Here is a 16,827-nt window from a genome sequence, read left to right as displayed (position 1 = left end):
ATGAGGTAAAAGTAATCTAACTTCCATGTCACCACTTTAATATCTAAAACCAATATCTTTTACTAAAGGCAGACCACATCTTTTATTCTCTTTTCAGTCTTTCCATCAAAGGAGCTGCAGCAGTGAGTGCAGCAGCCAAGGTGAAACGGAAAGGAGGCACAAAAGAAGAACATGTTATATTCTTACCTACCTTTCAGTGAATCAAGCCCATCTGTTTAAACAATATGCAATTACCAGCACTTAAACAGCTAAACTCGTTAAAGTGATTAGCCAGTATTTACCATAAGCAACATTTTGTACACAAGATAACGGCTCTCATTTGCATATGCTAATACTTGGTAATTAGCTATGCTCTGCTGGGTAATTTCTATTCAGCCTCAACCTACAGACAGTTTTTTTTCTTCTCCTTTTTTGAGCAGATTAAAACAGCAAAAATAATGAATTAATTCAATCAATCATGTAAAGGCTAATATATGCGTAACAAATGGCAAGGGGACAGTTTTAATGTCAGAAATCGAGAGGCAAAGATCCAAGGATACTCTAAGGCATGAAAGACAGAGCTGTCGCCCCAAAGAAGATTTAATTGTGTTTCTCTGACGATTTACAACAACGCAAACACCTTGTTTTCCGGATTGTGGGGCTGTGTTTGTAATGCTTAGTGTTCAGCAGGGAACAACAACAGAGGCACTTTATCCAAAAAACCTTTTCTGTAATCGCTTGCCCACACAAACCTGTTGACGGTGTTGTAACAATAGGGGAAGAACAAAATGGCTTTTGTGTGCTTTTGGAATTAAGGTAAACCTCATTCACCCTCCAGGCAGACACGGCTTAGAAATGGTGACGAGAGAGACGCTGATCTAATTTAAGTTTAATGTGTGTTTGCACTACCCAATTTTCTCTCTTCTTAGGCGTTGAAAGGCATGATAAACTCTGAGACTGTTAGCTGTGAGGCAAGCAGGCAAGCAGGCAGCACCTCTGCTCATCTCTCTAGTCCCATTATCATAGACTGCATCGGGTTATTATGACACCCAACAATATATCCATTGCCATCAAAGCTGAGGTCAGATAGAAGGGCAGGAAATATTTTACCCTCACAAACAAATGCCAACACCATTAGTGGAATTGAAGTGTTGCCAGCTGTATGTTTGTGTGTGCGTGTGTGTGTGTGTGTGCATGGAAAGAGGATGGCAGGAGTGGCAGTTGTCTGTTATGAAAGTGTCAATGTAATGATTGATGGAGGAGATTATCAGTAGCTAGAGATTGGAAATGCATATAATTTTTCTTGTCAGTTTACCAGCCTGCAACAGTGTCACTTAAAAAAGAAAAAGAATATCAGGTTGGAGCAAGTCAGAGCAAACATAATTTGTTGGAATTCATAACAAATGGAACTCCACATAGCCTAATATCCAAACTAACACCACCTGATGTCACAACGTCCCCAACTTGAGCAACAGGCTAACAGGTGACTTAACTTTTGCTGTCTAAAGCATTCTTAACAGCTTTGCCTTTATAACCCAATATTTTGTACAAGGAAAAATATAGTGCTGTATTGTGTACGAAAACTGGTATTTAAGTAAAAAAAAGAAAAAGGGTGCTCTTCAGGAATTGGGCAAATAGGCACATATGAATAAAAAAGAAAAATGTCCAGCTCACTTACAGTATAATATGAGTATGTGGTGTGGAGGAGCAGTCAATATTCCACATATTTAGGGCAGCAATTTTTGATTGTCTTCAATTGTCTATAAAATGTCTCTCAATTTTGATTTCCAAAAGTTTAAGGAGACCCTAACCCTCAAATTGCTTGTTTAGTTCAATCAGCAGTCCAGAAGAAAATTTTAAGATGAAGGGAAGCAGCAAAACTTCACAATTGAGGAGCTGCTAATGTTAAAGGAGTTTTTGCTTTAAAATTAACAACTTATTATTTATCAAGACATTTGCTGGTTAATTTCCAATCAAGTAATTGTTTCAGCTCTACATGCATTTCTTTGATATTATGATTATTTGTTCTGCAAAGCTAGTTTTATCCTTTTTTCTGTTAAAGAAGAAAAGAACTTGTAGCATAGATTTTGCTGAGGGCAACAGGACACCTACTATCATAGTGACAGTACAGTTCACAAACGCCCCCACTGGAGTTCAGGGCACAGCCTGTGAATTTTAAATTTGCTAAGATCAATGCAGAACAACTATTTATTTTTTTATTTCCCACTTACACGTGTTTGAATTTAGTACAGTGTACCAAGTTGTAGCTGACTACATAGTTTCAAAGTTGTTTATCACTTGGCATCAAATCTTCGAATCATTATTCATGTTTACTTATGATAGACAGACTAAAATAGGAAAAAATAGGGTTGTCATGGTAATGGGTAACTCAGGAAAGCCAGCCATACTTTATTTTTTGATAATCAGTGCTTGTTTCACTGTTTACTGCTGCCGTTTTAAAAACTAACAAGCAGCATTTATCCTGGTTATTATAGCACTTAAAGATAACAACAGGCATTTCATTTAATCATTTATGATGATTTTCAATTCCATGGTATAGTCATCAGGAGATACACTCAGCACTCAACACAATCTGACAGTGACAGTTATGTCTCTGTCACATAAAAATGTGTACTTGCTTATAATATTAGAAAAGATTTTAAGAAACTTTGAAAAGTAAGACTGTAAGACTTTGAAAACTGTTCTATTTATTAACTCGACACCACACCCAACAAGTTTAAGAATCAACTCTCTCTCTCTCTCTCTCTCAGGTTTCATGTCTCCTCAAATGAAACTGTGTGCGTGATATATTCAGAAGAACAGAGGAATGCAGCAGACCTGCTCTGTGGGAGGAGGTTGCCTTGGAGAATCACCTGGTGTTACCGGGGAAACAGTGAAGCTGGTGGAAGGGCTATTTATGTAAATTCGAGATAGCCATGGGTGGGGAGTGCATATCAACGCATACCTGACAACAGAGCCAGTTGCTATGGTGACAAAGAATTAAAAATGGATCAACAAGGGGATTATTGCAGCGACACAGGTTTTTTTTTAAAAATGTGACCAACTGTGGTTGGTTTTGTCTTTGGGAAATGAGAAAGGGAAGACATTTTGATCCTTTTTTGTTGTGAAATGATTGGATTTGGCTGAATGTGTAAAGAATATATGCAAACTAACAATTTCATACACATCCCCAGTTGGTACCTGGTGTCTAGGTCTCAGTCTGTCTGTGATAATAGCCTACGGTATTCCATCATACATTCAGACAGCGTGGCTGGTTGTATTAGCACACAGCAAAATTACAAAAAAGCTACCATGACAAGATAAACATAATAAATCTAACATGCTCTTTGTCATATTCACGGCTGGCTAATGAGATCTGGAGGCTTTAACAGTGAACAGCAACTTCTTATTTCAAATAAATGGAGGGTATGTCCTCACATTACTGCCAAGGCACAGTGAGTGATAACTGAGATGGGAAACAGTAAAGAAAGTTACAGGTTTGTTTCCAAGCAGCCTGAAGTCTGTGGAGATTAGAACAAGGCCATATGGGTACTGGTGTTTGCTGGTAAGGTAGTAATGTCTTCAAGAAAAAAAAAAAAGACCAGAAAACAAACAGAAACTATAACTTGAAGCAACTAATCTACTGCGTTCAGGTCACACTTTTTTTGTGGAGTATCACAGAAGAACAGACTGAATCAGAGCATTTCTGCTGACAAGTGTTATGCAGAACCTGTTATGTAATTGTACCATGTCGTTGCGCTACATTTCAACATGCAGACTTCCAACTAACAGGCTCACTTGAAGGCCTGTGATGTCCCCAGCTGCCACCTGCCGCGGCAAGCGCCATCTCCACAGTTGCAGGGCTTTAGCAATGGCATGAAGCTGGCACAGCACAACAAGAACTCGCACACAACCCTCTGGGGGAGAGAGAGAGGGGTGTTTTGGTTTTTTCTTTTCTTTTTTTTTTGGAGGGGGTTGGTTCCTGGGCAGTGGGCACCCCCAGAGCAGTGGGATGTACATCAGGAAACTTGCAAACCACAGCAGGCACCACGGATAACCACTTGATAATGCTGTATCCCTTGGGTGGCTTACAGGATTGGCAAGCACATGCAAGCTTGTAGCGATTGCACTCAGTGAAGTGTTGGCTGGGTACTTTAAGATAGATATGTAAGGAGGTTGAGATAATGGAAAGTGAGTTTGTCTGGTAGACGGAAGTGAGAGCAGGATGCATACATGTATGCATGTGCATGGAAGTGAATGTGGTCACCAGCTGGTAGGCAAGGCAAGAGGGTGCATTTGTCCTTGTGCTGCAGTGTCCTTGTGCAATTTTCCAATGTGTATGCACGCGTGTTATGAACGTGTGTGAGGGTGTCCTGTACTTGCATTGTGCACGCTTGGCTTGTCAGTGTACCGGAAGTACCACAGTGCTCGAGGAAAGAGGTGGGTGGCATGCTCTGGCGACGAAGCTCGCACCCTCTGGTGTGTGCTGTCACTTCAGTGGAGAGGTTCTTCCAACAAGGTGCAAAAGGAGAAGACAGCAAAGGAGAACAGGCACTGTTTTTACTCGTGTGTGTGTGTGTGTGTGTGTGTGTGTGTATGTGTGTGTGTTTGTGTTTGTGTTTGAGGGATGGCCTCCTTTTTGCTTCAGCCATATCAACTTCCTCCTAGTCTTTCCTCTGTTTTCATGGTGTATTAGCATTCAGCACAGAGCACTTGCAGCTCTCTAATCAAACACCAGCTAATTTGTGTTCTCAAGTCTGAATGTCTGTACAGGTGCGGCAATTTAGATTGCTGACAGTATATTGTGTTGAATAATACATGAGGAAGATAATTATATCTGTTTCATGAAATGTCATGGAAACCCTTTCTAATCAAAAGTGCTGCGTATTGACCACTAAGCTGTTTTTAGACACTGTTCAATACTGCAAAAGTATTAAGCTGCTTGATTCCTCATTGATTAAGTGAAAGGTGAGTGTAGATTATGCAATAGCACATTTAAAGAGCAATGTGGAAGGTCTCACTAATTTGATTTTCCTAGAAATTATGAGTTGAAAAGTAAACATGCATTTATCTGTTTTATGAGCCTTGATGGCAACAATTCAAAGCAGGAATTTCAAGCAAAGCCTGCAAAAAAGCCTTTTAGTGATTCTGTATGTTTAGTCTTATCAGTGTAAGAACCTACATTAGGATCCATATGGATATATTATATATACATTTTCTCATTTACCACACATTAGTTCACTTTCTTCTAAATTCTAAAGTTCTAAATAAGGCACTGAAGATTTGTAAAGTTTATGTGTATGATGCTGTGTGGAAAATATAAAACTAACTCCTTATTAGGAACTTTGAAGCTGAGGCAGTCATTGCACACGTCATGCTGTCAATGTCCTTCCCTCTCAGCAGCAGCAAGATCAATAGAAGATGATAGTTATTTGCATTCAGTTGCATTAACAACTATCTAGTGTGTCAAGACCTTTTAAACTCCTTTTCAAATCAGTCAGAAGGTGAAGTTTGTTATCTACCAACAGGAATAGAAAAATAAACTTTTTTTTATTTGGATTATACAAGTGAAAAAGGACACAAAGAAACCTCAAAGAAAATGACTGCTACTGCTGCTGAAACACCACTGGGGAATTATATGTTCAAACAAAGATGACTTGACACCAGAAGATATACACATACATGTACACACACTTCACACACCTACAAAGACACAAAGTTCAATAAAGGTGTCTGAAAGATGTCTGAAAGATGTCTGCGGAGCCTGAATAGCAGTGTAATCAGATCATTATTATCAGGATTATTATTGCTTATCAGAGCCTCAGAGGAATCTTTGCCCTATTGGATACATGATTAATCTGTAAGCAAATTATTGCTCAACATCCTCCGAGGCCTCTTTCTAAATTGGAGTGCAGTGTCCCTCTGAGGAAGGAACAGACCAAACCTGCAGCAGGCATATCATTTGTATGAATAAGGCTTCCTGTGCTTTCACCATTTCTCTTCAGAATGCAGTTATTCAGTTTCACACCCACTGAAAACCTTCAGTGTATTCACAATAAACAGAGCCCACACCTGTCTTACTTATACTGATGTGACAGCTGATGATACATAAGTGGATTACGTAATGTCCAACCAACCAACAGACAAGTGCATTACTGTCACATTCATTCAGTGATAGAATACTGTACTGTATGTCGAAGTGGATCAGTGCGTCTACGTGGATCAACACTTAATTGCTTGGTGAGGAGTCTAGAGTTCCCTTCTCTTTAAATTCACATCTAAATGATACAGGGTGGGTGGGAATGACAATGACAGCCTGGCTGTTTAAATCAGGGGTTTCTCTTTGTCTTCTTCCCTCTCTGTCAGTCACCAGGTTGCGTTGAATACACGGCATCGTCCAATCAAATACACTTTTATGCATTTTGCTATTGCTTTAGCTTAACTCGTGAGCTGTGGAGATATGAGCACATTTGCTGCTGTGATTAAGATGCTGGACGTCAATCATTTTTCTTTAAGTATTTACCTAATGGTGTGTTTGTAGCACTGATTATTGACAACTGTCTAGTACTGAAGGCTGACATCAAAGCTCTGGTCAGCTTAACAATCTTGTTTACTCCTTCATGATGGGATCAAAACTCCAATTTCTGTTTACATTCGATATTTCTCACCAAAACATACAGCAAAGCAAAGATGGGTTTTTTTGACTTTTTTATCATTTTAAATCCTGCTTTGTTTGCAGCTATGTTTACTTGCTAGCAGTCGTCTTCTTCACTGATTTTGCAGGTATGTTGCTGCACCCCCAGCTGTGGGTTTGAAGGAAAAGAGTGTTGCTGTGCATGGAAGATACTGTGCAGAAGTTTTAGGCACTAAATATGAGGATGCTTACAAAGATAATGGCATCAATAGTTAGTTTTAATTTAAATTTAACGTCATACAAAGTGCAGTAAACAGAAGAAACCTAAGCATGTATTGCCTTTTACAACAGCGCCAATTCTCCTCAGTAGATGTGCACACAGTATTTCAAGGCACTTGGCAAGTAGGTTGTTACAAGCATCTTGGAGAAGTTGCCACATTTCTTCTGTGGATTTAGGCGTCACAGTTCCTTCTGTCCCTTCATCATGTAATCCCAGACTGACTCCGTGATGTTGAGATCAGGGCTCTGTGGGGGCTGCACCATCTGTTGCAGGACTTCTTGTTCTTCTTGTCACTGAATATATTTCTTTATGACTCTGGCTGCGTGTTTGGGGTCATTCTGCATAATGAATTAGAGACTGATCAGATTGACTCCCTGATGGTGTTGCATTATGGATAAGAATGCAAACATCTGAAGTGCCTAAAATGTTTGCACAGTATTACACATCTACATGCATGTGCTAAACAATCTGGAGCTGTTTATGAAAACATTGCTCTATAGCGCTACTAGTGGTGAAAAAAAGGATATTTGAGAACTGTGTTTGGAATTTGAGATTAAATTAAGATGTGATGTTCTTGTATGTTTATTATGGCGGAATTAGTTCTTCCAGCAGATACTGTTTCACTGCTCGGATTCCTTGAGTGCTCCCTCAGAGAGTGCAGCCTTTTCTTCCAAATACAACTGTATATCCATTTGCTACACATGGCCACTTTCTTGACGTGAAGATCTCTGACTGAAGAGTGTATTTGCATCTGGAAAGTCTTCAAGCTCGAGCTTTAGGTTCTATCTCACCAGACACACACACTCACACATGTGCTCACACCAGCAAAGTCTTGGTCTATGTGCGACCTTTGAAATGGGGTATCCAGATGGGTCAATCTACTGATTACATGAATACAAATGTCAGTATCATGTAGCTGATATGCCCCTCCATCTTTGTCAGTATCATAAAACAATACAGAAATATTGCTTAGTGAATATGTTTTTAAATTCAAGGTCCTATCCTTTGCTTTGTCACCACATATGAAAAATAATACACAGAAGCAAGTCTCAGATAGCTCACCAGCCTTAATTAAATTAGCCTGCAGGATCAAATCCCCATTTCTGTGTCCACTAACAATAACTTCATCACTGGCTGGGACCTACAAAGGAATGGACCCGCTGTTGTAATAGGGGCTTACAGGGAGGAAAAAAAAAATACTCTGGGGTGTGGAAATGTTAAGAAGAAGGATTACACTGAAAACTGAAAAGGAATTACATGTAAATCTATATATTCTGGATAATGTCTACCTAATTAAACTTGAATTCAGGCTCTTGTGGGTGTCTTACACAAATGGGTGAGTTGTTGGTGAACCGTATTTTTTATGGATTATTTTAAGCCTGAACCTGTTTCTTCCCTTCTGCCTTTGTATATTCAAAACAGTAAATTCACTTTATAGTATAAAAAAAAAGAAAAAAAGTGCAGTGCAGTGGAGTAGCCTGCAAGAGAAAAGAGTCATATTCATAAATCCACGTCTATAAGCAGCAGTTAAGAATACTGTGGGTGTGAATTCATTTAAATACGATGGGTGATAAGGCTTAAGACAAGCTGCAGAGCTCTGTGGACGTTCCCGGTCCAGTGGGAACATTAATAGTGGATTCAGATCCCAGAGGCTAAGTCCTGTACCTCCTGCTTTAGGTGTGAGGATGTTCAAATATAATGGCTGGGATAGAAAAGTTCACCAAGGGCTCCCTGGAATATTACTGATGAGATTGAAAAGGCAAACAGCTCTCGTGAGTATTATGGATTTGAATCCCATATCTGCATTACTGAAGCCACTTTAATTAAAATATTTAATTGATAGAGATTAGCAACAACCACGAGAACCTGCGTGTTTGAAGCATTACCAACTGGTATTAGTAGTTTCAGTAAAACCCTTTTTTCCTATTTAATATGCAAATGTATGCAACAAAGTGCTCCAATATTGTATGAGGTCATGTGACTGTGATGGAAGGACAAAATAGATAAATTGACAAAGCGGCTTAGAAACGTAGCTTCCTGTTGTAGTTAGGGGTTTGAGCTACAGCGTGCCATTACAACAAGACACTAAATTATAAAAAGTCTCACCACTGTGCTCCATTTCCCCACTAGAGACAGATCAATGCAGACTAATCATTTTGAGACCATATCGGCTATAGCAATGTTTATTTTGTGAGTTATGTTTTCATAATTTAAAAAGTTAACATGAATTGCCTGATTTTTTTTCTGTTCTCAACATCAAGCACTGATAGCTACAACAGCGGCTCAAAATTAGCACCAGAAACCAGCCGAATACTGGTAAAATATGCAAGTGGCTGGTAGAGTTACTTCATATATTCGCTAACCATTTGGTCAGTGGACAAAAAAGTGAATTTTGAACCCTGTTTATACTTTCACGAGTACAGTACTAACATTCATTTTCTTTATTGATTTGCCTCCTAATTATTTTCTCGATTAACTGGTTACTAAATTTGTTAATTGTGGAACACATCGATCCCTCTAAGTCTAAAGATACGCCATCAAACAGTGCAACATATAAAGATATTGACTTTACAATCACATTATACAAATCAAAGCAGCAAACACTCACACAATTTAGGGATTGGAACCAGCATTAGCCATCATTCAAAATAGTGGGGCGAAGCGCTGTACACAACATACAGTACATACACACACACACACACACACACACACACACACACACACACACACTCACAAAACATCAAAACTGCTGACTATTTCATATGTTTATCATCTAATTGATTCAGCAGCTTATCATTTCAGCTGTAATCACATTAATCAGGGTTTCCGGACATCCAGCTGCAGCTTGTCCTGTCACTGTGAAACTCTAACGTTAGCTCAGCAGCTAAAAAGGGGGGAGAGTAAGTGAGAGCAGTCAACCGGATCAATTTAGGTGATAGCTTCAGCTTTAATTGTCAGACGCTACCAGCAATTTGTCATTATTACCGTAATGCCACTTTTGAATGAAATGATTAAAATAATGAAAAAAGTCATTTAGGATATCCCAGTAATGTAATTATCAGTAAATGTCAGCTACAGTAAATTGGTGCAGTTTTTCTACAGATACAGATTGAGGAACATGTTTCTCAGCAGCACAGTGTAGTTGGGATTTAATTGGAGAACTTTCTCACACTATTTTCATCCGTATGAATTTATAATGTATTACAAATTATTTAGTGCAACTGAAAAGCAGATTAGTCTCATATAATGTATTGATTTAAATCCTTGTATTATTTTATATTCTTTTGTAGCACTCACTGCAGTAGATGTGCAATTTTTACATTATTGTTTATGGTCCCCTGTGGATGGAGCAATGACCCCCCCCCCCCCTCCCCTCCCACCCCTCTCCCCTCCCACCCCCCCCCCCCCCCCCCAAATGGCTGGCTCACTCACACTAAAGCAGTATCATAGCAACATATTTCCTGTGTTTATCCTGGCATGACACTTTCCGATGTATTTCGGTTATTGACAGTGAAGCTACGGGGGAGTTCGGTGATTCAGATGTCTGATGCCACATAGCTCGTTGTTGCCTGTACTTACAGTCAATGACTAAGATGACAAATACATGGCAAGCTGAGGTTTTATGAAGCTCAACGACAAGCTTGACAGATACATGTGTTGCACAGCACGATGCGGCTTTGAATACACCGCCAGCTAAATTGTCAGAATAGAGGAATATGTGGGATGATGAATAGCACAAAAGCACATTAGGAAGAATGTAGTTAGAGGCTATGATCCCTGTAGGTTCATCAGCCTGCAATTTAACCTAAAGATATCCTCGCTGTTTACGCAGGCAGCAGAGAAACACATGATGAAAATATAAAGAGACACTAGAAGGTAGCTCAGTGACATGCTGAACTGCTTGTAATACACAAGGGAAGTGGTTTGACTCTCCTCCAATTTGTACAGTTGTGTTTTATCGTTGTCTGTGGTGTAATATGACGAAGTGCAGAGCAAGTCTAATGCTCTTGAAATCATTCAGGGATGAAGCGGCTGGCTTCCCTCATAAAAAGCTCTTTCAGGGAAGATTTCATCCCTGATGGTGGAAAAGTAATGTTGATAAAAACAAGTACCACAATTCAACAGAATGGCACATTATGTTTTACTGCGTTGGCAAACACACCCACACAATAACACACACAAACACACACAAACAAACACATCCTCCAAGCATACAGTAGCGGTATAAAAGTGTGAAATAAGATCTAAAGAATTTAAAAATATCACAGCTTACATACTGACTCCTATAGGCTCTTTCATCTCAACATTTCCATATTCATACCTGTGAACGCTGCTGCATGACTTTCAGTCTCAGTAACTTGAAGATGATTGTGGAGTCCATTCACTCGATGGAACATACAGTACCGACTCTGACCTTCGTCTCTGAGTTATTTAATCATTCTCTGGATGCCGGAGCTCTTAGTAAATCAAACGTCTTATGTCAAAATCCTCAACTTTATCATTAACCTTATTAATAGTGTCACACTGGAAGCTGATTCTGAATGTGCCTCCAAAACAAAAGCAAAGCCAACAAATGACCATAAGTAACCTCTCAACAGATGCTTAATGTTACATTTCCTGTATTGGAAAGGTTTATATTAACTGAATAATGCTGTTTACTGTAATTAAATATTATGCATTAAAATGAATACTCCACCATTACCATATATTAGGTGTCACTTTTCAACATTTATTTCCAGTGTTACCATAGTGCAGATCATCAATTCAAAACAAACAGAGTATGTAAATGTAATGTCAGCTTGTGATGGAGGTCAGTTATAAAACTACTCAGTCATAACAGATTAACTGGAGTGAAAAATGTTTGAACTCCTGATGTTCAGCCAAATCTATGATAAATAGTTTCAACCAAAGTGATTCGATTCTAATGCATAAATGCAATTTTATTTTTCCATTAACATTTTAGGTTGTACAGTAAAAATGTCCAAATGCTGAGTCATTTTACAACACCATCTGTCAGATAAGCTACAGCTGATACTATTAAAGACCATTGCCCAGAAGAAAATCAGTGTAAAACAGTGCAGTGAGTCCTGCAGTGTGAATGATGCCAACTAAACACAGTTCTGTCCTTTTTTATTTCACAAAAATGAGTTGGAGTCACATTTTTTATCATTTCCTTATTATTACTTTTAATATATTTTAGTTACCAAACCCAAAACATTTTACAGTTAGGTGTACTTCATGCTGTACTTTTAATGGTTATGTCTTCAGAGGCTGCAGCCGTTGCCATGTTGCCATGGTTACAGGTATTGTCCTCATTTATGGTGATGTTAGTGGAAAAGGCATTGTGTACTTGTCTCTACTAGACTGTAGAAGTTCCCACACAGTGCCCATGTCACATGTAATGTAATATAAGAGACTCTCTCTTCTTATTAAATGCAGCTGTCACACTGAAACTCAAACTAAAATATATATTAACACAGTCATATTTCTTTAGGAAATATCCAGAGGAAGATTTAGCTGGTTTGTTGGCTACATTAATCCTGATGCCCTGCAAGCATGAATGAAAGTAACGTTAAACACATTCCTCCATAATCTAATGTTACTTTACTGTTTAATAAAAGTCAGCAAGCTGGCTGCCAGTGTTTGTCACAGCTGTTTTGTTGGATTATAGATGCATATTCTCCCTAAATCACTTTACTTTATTACAACTGTTAACATGAGCTAAGATTACTGCAACACATCAAGCAGCAGTGAACCATATATCAATATGAGAGAGAGAAAGATATCACTTTGCCAGTCAGGAGTGTGTATGTTTAGTTTTAGACTCATCAACCAGTGTTTTTAATTATATATATAGATTGGCTTGTATTTATATATGCTTTATGTTGGCCAAATTATTACTGACTGGAAGCACATATGCATCTTTGAAAAACAGAATTCATGCTGTTTCTACCTCCCTATAAGTGCAGTATGCCTATCTGCAACAAGTGCAGCCACTGTGATGTTTTCACAAAGATTTCTTCATACATGCTAGGCAGGCAGGAAAAGCCCTTTCGGACAGGAATCTATCCTTGAAATGATAACTGTATCCAGAAAGAGCTGATTGCATGTGAGCTGGCCAGCGTGCCGGTGGCTGGGACCCCGGGGGGGCTGAAGCAGGTACATTTTTGGACACAAACTGTGGCACTGGAGGACAGAGGGCAGGACGTGAGCGGGTGTTGCTGAGAGATAAGGGAAGGCAGGGGAACTATGCAGTATTTTTTGAGGGAGAAAAGCATGAAATTAAGTGGCATGAACAATAAATTAACAATTCAAAAGAGCAGATTGACATTATAAATGGAATAAAATTAACTTTGTTTGCCAAAACTGCATATTTTAGCTCCAGATCTCAGCTTGTTCAATTAAGAGTGAAACAAATAATAACTTTTGAAGAGCTTGTAAAAGATACCAAAAAATGTAGAAATCTGGCTGCTACTTGTATCTAACTATAAAAAACCTATAAAATCCAAGACTGTCTGTGTGAGTCAAGGCAGAGAGGTTCAAGAGGAGAGTAAACAACAGTTTGACAAAGCTGATCTCTGTGTCCGCTGATGCGTTCAATAATACTGCACACATACTCTATACACACAAACCATGTCTCTGAAATGTATCCCCCGTTCTTATCAGCCCCAAAAAGTGCTTAAAAGCATTTTCTATCTTTCTTCTCGGGTTGGTGAATTATTAACGTGGGTTTCATTTTCTCCTCTAAACCCCTCAGAGGGGGAAACATGTCTTGGGTTCATGAAAAAAAGATATTAGCTCGACTGTTGCTTTTTGGTTGTGACAAATCATTGATTTATTTATTTATTTCTTCTATTTCACTCTGTCTGTCTTACAGTCTCGGTAACACATGTAAACACATGGCTAGATCACAGAAGAACACCATTTGCCTGATAAAAAAAAAAAAAAAGAAGGACCTCGGTGACGTGTGCTTTTCTCTTTTAAATCCTTCACAACAAGGCGGCATTTCATGGTTTAATTGTTGTTGACACAGTTTTGATTTGGCTGCCTCGGATGCTGTGGAAGGCACCGAATAATCGACATTTCTAAGCAATTTGCTGACAACAGTTCTCTGTAATCTGCCTGTTACGTCTGCTGGGCGTTGTTTCAACTATGACAGCTTTACAAACAGAGAAGAGATGAAACCAGAAGGCTTAGCTTTACAACTCGTACACACACAACCACTTTTCATATCTTCCGTGATCTCTTTCCTTCCTTCCTTCCTTCCTTCCTTCCTTCCTTTTTTCTTCTTCAGTGAGTTAGCTCAGTAGCTATCTCATCAGCTCAGAGAGGAGCAGGAAGAAGGCAAATAGGGAGAAAGAGAGAGAGAGAGAGAGATAGGTGGAGAGAAAGTGTGAGGGACGATGGATAGTTTGTGACAAAAAAAAAATAAGAGAGCTAGAAAGGACATGGATCTAAAAGACAAAGTCGCCTCACCGAGTCTATGAGTCACCTGACAAGAGAGACAGGATTCTTAATTGCCCTGAGAGCATATTTCTCATCCCAACCTCTGGTAATTGGACATGAACACCGGTGATAAATTGCTCAGGCCATCTTTGATTTGGTGGCTCCTGACTGCTGTGCGGCACCTGGAATGAAGACTGGCATTTGGTGGGGAGGGACTGTTTTTTTTAAAAAGATGTCCTTTTTTTTTTTTTTTTTTTTTAGCCTGATCTGATTGTGAATTCGTCACATACATTTTTGAAGGATTTAATGACACCTGGTACGAGCTTTACGACAGAGCTAATGCAAGTCACACTCATGAATAGTAATTTCTCCCCGTGGTTCTAACTGTGATCATGTAAAACTTACCGTGCATCATCTATCAACCACAGAGAAAAGTCATAAAAAATGGAAGTTCCTGCCATGTCTAATTGAAAAACATGTCTTGGAGGCTGAAGCTGTTTTTTAAAACACAATTTGAATGTTAAATAGGTACAGTTCTATCTTGGTCACCCTCTTTCAGGGCAGTTTTGTAATAACAACCTCTGGTCACTCCTTCACAGTGGAAAATAACTAAGTGCTTCTTTGTTTCCACTGCAGCTGTTTTTCATCTTAAACTCCAACTGAAATTAAATTGCATGTTTTTTTTTCTGCTACAGCAAACATGTAAACCCTCTGAGAACCAATCTGCACACAAAAGGTAGAGATTTATATTCACTTTATTTTACTATGGCAGAATACTTATCTCTCTATGAGTTTTGTTTGCATTAAGTAGTCACATCACAGCAATATACAGCAGGCAGGCAGGCGGTCACACTTACTTAACACAACAGCCTCCCTTACAATGTTTTCTCCTTATCTAAATTACAATCATGAATGTAAAGTCTTGTAGAGCGCCTTAGCTTGCTAAATGAGCGACAAGAACAAATATTCACCACAAGAAAGTTCAATGCTAATGTCAGTTTGCAGGCTACTTAGCTGGTCGGCTGCAGCGCAATCAACTTTTCAGTCAGTTTAAATGCTGATGTGTTCTTAATCTTCAACACCACTGCTAACAAAACAGTCTGCCCTTGGCTTCTAAGCTACAAATCACAGTGCAAATGTGGGTACTTTTTTCCTTTCAGTCCTCAGCAATCCAACACACGACACACATGCTCAGAGGGAATAAGGAGAGTTTTCTGATATACAGTATGTATAAAGACTTTTTCACCCCTTCCTTATGATAATAAAACACTATTACAAATCAATTTAAACATGACTTTTACATTATTTTTGACAAAAAAGGGAGGATGCAGCTGTACAGGAGCGCTTCATTTGGCAGCAATGAGCATCTTTATTGTGCACCATCAGCAGTTGATGTCCGTCCATATGCTCTATACTGTGGTGTTTTGTTATGTGTATTTAAAAAGTTAACTTCTGGATTTTTTCATCATGGGACAAATGTAGTGAACATTCTGAGCCTTTTTTTACATCTATTTTTGCATAGTAGATATTTGACACAATTGAGCTGTCACTCAAACTTCTTTGAAACTGATGGATATCCACGGTGGTTGAAAACATCTGTCTTACATCTCCAGTGTAAATGAAGCATCTGCTTCATTCATGTGAGAAATAACAGAAGTCACAGAATCAGTGTTTTGTCAAGGTAACCTTGATGATGTAGGAAGCTTATGAATACTGCAGTATGGAGCTGTGTTGTATTCTGTCAGGGTTGTATCCTCTTTAGCTTCATCCTTGTATAAATGATTCCAGGAAGCGAGCTTTAAACTGTAATGTAGGTATGTAAGTAAGTAATGCTACAAGGAGGCAACCATGTGATTTATGTCAGATTTAGCAAAGTGTGGTTGCTCTTTGCTTAACAGTCATTTAATGTGGAATGGAGCATTTATTTATATGGCAGGCCGTATTAAATGTTTATGAGCGCTTCATTTCAGCCCAGTTTTGTTTAAAAAAAAAAAAAACATGGTGGAAATAGCTGCAATGATTGTTTTACATTGTGACCCTGAAAACTAATCTAAACTGGTGCTAGACTGAGTTTGTTTTTTTTTTAAAAAGATGACAGAAATAAGATTTTTTTTTTTGAACAATATCTTTATTGACTTTTTCCAGATACATTGACATCACGCAATATTTGTGACAGGGAAAAATACAGAGATTGTCAAAGCCTCCCTCCCAAAGCAACCCCTGCCAGTCCTCACCCTCCCCACCCCTCCCCAGCTAGAAATAAGAAATTTAATGAAATACCTCACTACAACTTTAATGTGAAGCTGCACTTAGCAAACCCACTAATGTGCATCATAGTCAAGTCCTATTTCAACAAATTTACAAAACATGCCGTATTAAATTTATTTTCATAATACCCATTGTTACTTAAAAATCTGTAAAAATGTGTATATGGGTCTCTGTTCTGATACACTGGCTTGTTCATTTTCATTTGATATCCAGAGATCAC

Source organism: Scomber japonicus, chromosome 23, assembly GCF_027409825.1.
Source record: "Scomber japonicus isolate fScoJap1 chromosome 23, fScoJap1.pri, whole genome shotgun sequence".
NCBI classification, from domain to species: Eukaryota; Metazoa; Chordata; class Actinopteri; order Scombriformes; family Scombridae; genus Scomber; species Scomber japonicus.
The sequence above is the reverse complement of the archived record's forward strand: the minus strand, read 5'-3'. Positions refer to the sequence as shown.